The sequence below is a fragment of the Antennarius striatus genome, chromosome 23, assembly GCF_040054535.1.
Source record: "Antennarius striatus isolate MH-2024 chromosome 23, ASM4005453v1, whole genome shotgun sequence".
NCBI classification, from domain to species: domain Eukaryota; kingdom Metazoa; phylum Chordata; class Actinopteri; order Lophiiformes; family Antennariidae; genus Antennarius; species Antennarius striatus.
This window is the reverse complement of record NC_090798.1, coordinates 6,759,333-6,767,072: the sequence shown is the minus strand read 5'-3', so window position 1 is coordinate 6,767,072 and position 7,740 is coordinate 6,759,333.

Genomic DNA, 7,740 nt, shown 5'->3' with positions numbered 1-7,740 from the left:
CCACAGAAAAGTAATTCAGCATGACAAAACATTAATTATGGAATGTTGATCCATTCGCCTCCATTTTGACTTGCCATTGCACAGGTCTCAATTCTCATCAGATTCTCGAGCAGATTCAATTTTCACCGACAGCAACTCATGTGACAATCCATATCGTCTGAAGAGCTAGAAAGTTTAACACACACACACACACACACACACACACACACACACACACACACACACACACACACACACACACACACACACACACACACACACACACACACACACACACACACACACACACACACACACACACACAAACACAAAGACTGTCAAAACTACTGAATACTTACTCATAACACTGAAAAATATAGTGAAGCAAACATTTTCTCACCTCTTCCAAAAGACTTATTATTTCAATCTCTGACAACTGAACAGAAGACTCCGATCTGATTTTTAATCCAACGAGTTTGGCTGTTGATACATAGAAAGAATAAATGATGTGCAATATATTCCAAATGCAATGAGCATAAACACCAGCCGTGAAGGGAGGGGGAGGAGAAGGAGGATAAGCATCAAATGCCTGCTTCTTCCGCTGTCGCGGGTCACGGGTTGCTTGAGCCTATACCAGCTGACTGGGGGCATGGGGCAGGGTACACTCCAGGTGCAATGCCAGTACACTGCGGACCCCCACGTAAACAGACAACCATGTACGTACACACTCACATCTAAGGGCAATTTGGTATAATCAACTCGCCTGACGTGCATATGGGACTTGAACCGAGGGCTGGCTTGATGTGTGGCGACAGTGCTATGCACTGCCACCATCCAACCCCAATAATAACAACAACAACAACAAAAACAAAGCAGTCAGAGAGTGCAATATCCCGCGAAACCCCTGAATTCAACGTTTTACCCTAACCTACAAGTTTTTGTGCCTCTGACTTCCTGAAAATGTTGCATCAGATTTCAGAGGTGTGTACCTAAAAAGGTATACAGTGCGTTCCGGGAACCACACGCGTTTGACGAATTCCAGAGTGGAGCGACAAACTAATTATCTTATTATTTACGGTGATTTAAATGTTTATGAATCCTTCTATCTGTTTTACCTTTTCCCACACTCTTATCGACTGTTTAAAGCACTTTTTGTGTGTCACTGAAGTCCAAGACTCACAGAACGGAGCACACTTCCGGATGCCATCAGCCAATAGAATGAGTTTAAGGTATCAAGTGACTGTCTTCCAAAAATCTGAGATGTTTTCTAAAGTTTTCTAAAGGTCAAGGTCATCATCTCATATTCATTCCCCTTTGCCTTTGACCTTTGTTTCATCTTTCTATCTGCAATGGTTGCGAAGATATTTGGTGGACTAATGGATGAACGGACGGACGGACGGACGAACACACAAACACTGACAATTACAATTACATCCCCTTTGCAGGATAGAATAATAATAATCATGATGATGCTAATAATAATGATGATAATAATAATAATAATGATGATAATAATAATAATAATGATAATAATAATAATAATAATAATAATAATAATAATAATAATAATAATAATAATAACAATAATAATAATAATAACAGGAAACCAAAATTGAAAGCTCAGGCAACATAATGAAATAGAGAAATACTTTTACCAACAAAAATCTTTGGCTGCTGAAGATGGAATCAGATATGTTTACAAAGGGGTGTTGATCAACATGTAAAAAACATAATCAATTCATTGATATTTTCTGACAACTCTGACAAATCCAATATGACCTTATCTTTGTAACATGACTTAAAACTTGCTTATATTAGTAACAAAAAAATATGTTATGAAAAAATATATGAAAAGTACAAAATAAGCCTTGAAAATAAAATAAAATAAAATAAAAACCATGGAAAAGCAAATAGAAATTGAAGAATATGTCTTGATGAAAGAAAACGTTCTAAGATAATTTTTATAGCTGTCACAATATAATTAATAGGTAGTGTCCGAAATATCAGTGAATAATTTTGTAAAACTAAAACCTGTTCATAAGGAAGTATACTCTAAATTGCTACTGCAAATTATAAAAACTGAAACAGTGTTGAACTTCAGTAAATACAATGGATGTAGTAAATAATCTTACCAGTGACTGCAGTGATGTTTATTCCACTGCTTCTGACATTCTCAAACACAGAGAAGAGAGTAAATGTGTACTGAGTTCCAGCAGTGAGATTTGACACTGTGTGAGTTACTGGTCCATCTCCATCTGGTGCAGTGATGTTTATCTCTGAACCATTAAACTGGAGAATAAAGTCAACATTGTCGTTCACTGTATTCCACTGCAGCGTGATACTGGTCTCGTTTTGTCCAGTTGCTTGGAAGTTGTTGGTGTTTGGAGGAGCTAGTGAAAAGAGTGAGAGTATCATCAATTTTTTCAAGCCGGGATGAGTTATAGAGTCATTCTTGCTGTGGTGAATGTTTGTGTTGGTTGTGCAAATCAGCACAGATGTTTTTTTCTGCCACAGCAAAATAAGAATAGAAGTGTCTGTGGTTGTGTTTCATGTTTAATGCCATTGTCCTGGGTACATTTCCTGCAAGTTTGTTTGTGTGTGCCACAACAATGAGAGTCAGAACAAAAGTGGCTTAAATATCTTGGGCTGTGGCCGGACAACAAGCTGGACTGGACAAGCAACACGGGGCAGCTGTACAAGAAAGCACAGAGCAGGATGTACTTTCTAAGGAGGCTGAGGGCATTAAACACTTGCGGAAAGCTCCTGTGGATGTTCTATCAGTCTGTGGTTGCCCTGCCGTACACTGTGGTGAATTGGGGAGGGAGAGTGACTAAGGTGGATCTCTCCAGGCTGGAGAACCTGATCAGGCAGGCCAGCTCAGTGGTCGGGATGGAGCTGGACCCTCTGGCATCAGTGGCAAAGAAGAGAACTTTGGACAAACTGCTTGACATCATGGACAATGTCAGCCACCCTCTGCACACCGTAGCAAACAACCAGAGAAGCCTGAGAAGCCTGACCAGCCAGAGGCTGCACCTCCCAACATGCAGGACCAAAAGACTTAAGAACTCCTTCATCTCCTGAGCCATTAAATTGCTCAACTCCTCTCTGGGGGAGATGATGAAGAAGAGAGTCCACACGAGAGCTGAGATATGATACACATAATACACCAAAAACAATGCAAACACTATAGACACTTCACTCTACCCATGCCTATCTATGCCTGTCTATTTATGCCTTCTTACTCCTATGCCTATTTATGCCTTTCTATTTGCATATATTTGGTGGGTTATTTATTACTCTTTCTATTAGGTGTTGGTACTACTTTCTATGTGCTGGTGTTACTTTCTGTGTGGTTTTTTTTTTAATGCGTACTCACTGCGCTGTGTGTAGTCCAACAGAGAAGTTAATTTCCCTGACGGAACCTCCTTAAGGTATCAATAAAGTTCTACTCTACTCTACTCTCTACTCTACTGGTGTTGGAAATGTACATATGGAGCAGTGGGCCTTGGTATGGACTGTTGCCGAAATGGGAAGTAGTTGGATGTAGTGTGCAGTTCAAAATACAAACTTGTAAACGTAATACAGTATCAAATGAACATTTGGACATCTGTCAGTGGCTGTTCATATTCACGATGTTTATATATTGTTACATCCACGTAGACATTAGTCCATGGTACTGTTAGCTACATCCTCTCCATGAGAGGGGCATGAAGCAAGTGATGACAGACATAGCTCATTAGCTGTTAATAGTCAGGGCAGAAAAACAGACGGCTCTCAGCTGAAATTCAGGACCACAGATTAGTTTTGTGCAGTACATTTTGAATACAGTGTAGTAGGACATCTCTGTGAAATTAATTAATGTCCTCTTTCACTACATCAATTCATAAATGCGATCTAACAAAGGTAAAGGTCAAATATTAACAATATGTACTTCTTATATTACTTGTAATTGGGATGAAGTAAACATCTGTTGAGTATTTTAGCATAAATTTGTTAGATTGTGTTGCAATAAAAACCCATGAACACTGGCTGTACAACAAAAATATGAACACCACACAAGGGTTAAAAAGAGGATAATGTGGGACCAACAAATAACTTACCAGTGACTGCAGTGATGTTTATTCCACTGCTTCTGATGCCCTCAAACACAGTGAAGACAGTGAATGTGTACTGAGTTCTAGCAGTTAGATCTGACACTGTGTGAGTTTCTGTATTGTCTCCTTCAATTGCAGTGATGATTATCTCTGAACCATTAAACTGGAGAATAAAGTTGACATTGCCATTCACTGCATTCCACTGCAGAGTGATACTGGTCTCATTTTGTCCAATTGACTGGAATCTGTCTGTGTTTAGAGGAGCTGGTGAAAATAGTGAAAGAGTATAACCAATTTTTTAAGGCAGGGATGAGCAACAAAGTCATTCTTGCTTCTTTTGGATGTTCGTGTTGAACATGTCAGAAACACTCATTCAACGATTAAAAGCAAAGTAATCAAGTGAGTCATTGAAATCAATACAAAAAACCTGTACAAAAAAGTGTAAATTTTAATTTATAATGAACTGCCTTATGAGTAAATTATATTTTGTTAATGATAAATTTAATGAAAGAGTAGTGAAAGTGAAATTATACTGATAATAATGGTAATATGACAGTGATAACAAAGATGCTCCTCGAATCATAAGTTGACACCTACAGTATTTGTTGTCACACTGTAAAGCGATCAATGAACAATTTCTTAGATAAAAAAAACAAGCTACTTGTGATACAAATCTAGGTATTTCGTTGTTTCTGCATATCATTAGTCACCCTGTGAAAATAACAAAGCATTAAATGAACCTTCAAGGACATTAAAACATAGATAATGTTTACCAGTGATTGCAGTGTGGTGACCCAATATGTAATTGGGCCACCACAGTCTACATGAAATTATCTTACCAGTGACTGCAGTGATGTTTATTCCACTGCTTCTGACATTCTCAAACACAGTGAAGAGAGTGAATGTGTACTGAGTTCCAGCTGTGAGATCTGACACTGTGTGAGTTACTGTTTCGTCTCCTTCAGGTGAAGTGATGTTTGTCTCTGAACCGTTAAACTGAAGAACAAAGCTAACATTGTCGTTCACTGCATTCCACTGCAGAGTGATACTGGTCTCATCTTGTCTAACTGACTGGAAGCCATCTGTGTTTGGAGGATCTGAGAGGCAACAGGGGAGTGATATCATCAACCAATGGTTCTTGTTGAAAGTCTTTTTTTCATGCTGAAAATTGTGAGTCATCTATTTTATTTCACGTGATAATGATGAATGATTATACAATCCAAACACAATGTCATCTGCAAACATTAAAGTCCATGGAGAGTCCTGTCTAACCTCGTCTATCAGCCTGTCCATAACCATAGCAACAAGAAGGGGCTCAGAGCTGATCTCTGATGCAGTCCCACCTATACCTTGAAGTCCTCTGTCACACCTACAGCACACCTCACCACTGTCTTACAGTCCTCATACATGCCCTGCACCACCCTAAAATATTTCTCTTCCACTCCAGACTTCCTCATACAATACCGCAGTTCCTGTCTGGGCACCCTGTTATAAGCTTTCTCCAGATCTACAAAAACACAATGCAGCTCCCTCTGGCCATCTCTGTACTTCTCTATCAACATCCTCAAAGCAAATACTGCATTGAGGATGTTCACAGGAATAAAATGTGTAATTGGGTCACCACAGTGTACATGAAATTAACTTACCAGTGACTGCAGTGATGTTTAGTCCACTGCTTCTGACATTCTCAAACAAAGAGATTAGAGTGAATGTGTACTGAGTTCCAGCAGTGAGATTTGACACTGTGTGAGTTACTTTTTCATCTCCTATGGGTGCAGTGATGTTTATCTCTGAACCGTTAAACTGGAGAACAAAGCTAACATTGTCGTTCACTGCATTCCACTGCAGAGTGATACTGGTCTCATCTTGTCCAATTGACTGGAAGCTGTCTGTGTTTAAAGGAGCTGAGAGGGAACAGGAGAGTGATGTCTTCAACCAACATTTCTCATAATGTCTCTTTTTTTCACATTGAACATTGTGCATCATCTATTTTCTTTCACACAATATAAGATGAATGATTATGCAATACAAACACAATGATTGCTCATGAAGAAGGATTTTCAGACAAAGAAAAATGTTCTGGATAAAAGTTATTTTCCAGTCAAGATTCTTTCACTCGCAGGAATAAAACGTGTGATTGGGTCACCACACTGTACATGAAATTATCTTACCAGTGACTGCAGTGATGTTTATTCCACTGCTTCTGACGTTCTCAAACACGGAGAAGAGAGTGAATGTGTACTGAGTTCCAGCAGTGAGATTTGACACTGTGTGAGTTACTGTTTCATCTCCTTCAGGTGCACTGATGTTTATTTCTGAACCGTTAAACTGGAGAACAAAGCTAACACTGTCGTTAACTGTATTCCACTGCAGAGTGATACTGGTCCTGTCTTGTCCAACTGATCTAAAAGTTTTTGTATACGGAAAAGCTAAGAGACAAAGAAAGGAGGGATATACTCAACCAACATTTCCAATAAAGCTTCTTTTTTCAAGTTTAACATTGTGTTTCAATTATTTTCTTTCATACAATATATGATGAATGATTATACAATCAAAACATCATGTTTTTTCATGAAGAAGGATTTTCAGACAAAGAAAAATGCATCAGATAAAAGTTAATGGCCAGATTAGACTTTTTCACTCACAGGAAGACAAACATATAACTGAGTCACTAGAGTGTGCATGAAACTATCTTACCAGTGACTGCAGAGATGTTTATTCCACTGCTTCTGACATTTTCAAACACAGAGAAGAGAGTGAATGTGTACTGAGTTCCAGCAGTGAGATTTGATACTGTGTGAGTTACTGTATCATCTCCTTCAGGTGCACTGATGTTTATCTCTGAACCGTTGAACTGGAGAATAAAGCTAACATTGCCATTCACAGTATTCCACTGCAGAGTGATACTGGTCCCATCTTCTCCAATTGACTGTATGTTGTCTGTGTTTAGTGGAGCTTGTGAAAAGAGTGAAAGAGTATTAGAAGTCATTTCAAGCTGGCATTAGCAAAAAAATTACCCTTGCTTCTTTTGGATGTTTGCGTTGATCTTCTCAGACACACTCATTCTATAGTCAAAGTAGAAATACTGTATAATGAAGTGAGTGTTAAAATAATGTAAATACGTTATCACATATTTACTCATTAACATCTTTTTATTCTTTGTATGCATACCATGAACATATAAATGTGTGTGTGTGTGTGTGTGTGTTTGTGTGTGCGTGTGCGTGTGCGTGTGCGTGTGCGTGTGTGCGTGTGTGCGTGTGTGTGTGTGTGTGTGTGTGTGTGTGTCTTGCTATACATTATTGAGTAATGTTTCTGGTAGATTACAATAACGATGGAAAGGTCATGGAATGACGGAGACATTGCAGCTGGCATGTAGATCAAGATGTGACCTTTGAACTGCGGAAGGAATGTGTATGCTTCTTGTTTTTAAGGAGAGATGTTACTCTGTTATGACATCATACCATAGATAGATACTTTATTAATCCCGGAGGAAATTATGTGTTGCATTCCTGCTGTTTTCTATCCCCTATCCTTTAGAAATATATTGTAAACAGGGAATGCCCAAATGTAATAAAAGGTGAGGATTCGGCTGAGATATTCTCAGAGCAGGTTGGAGATGTGTAACTGAGCATATCTCTGTCCGTTCTCCTCTTTGAGAATATTA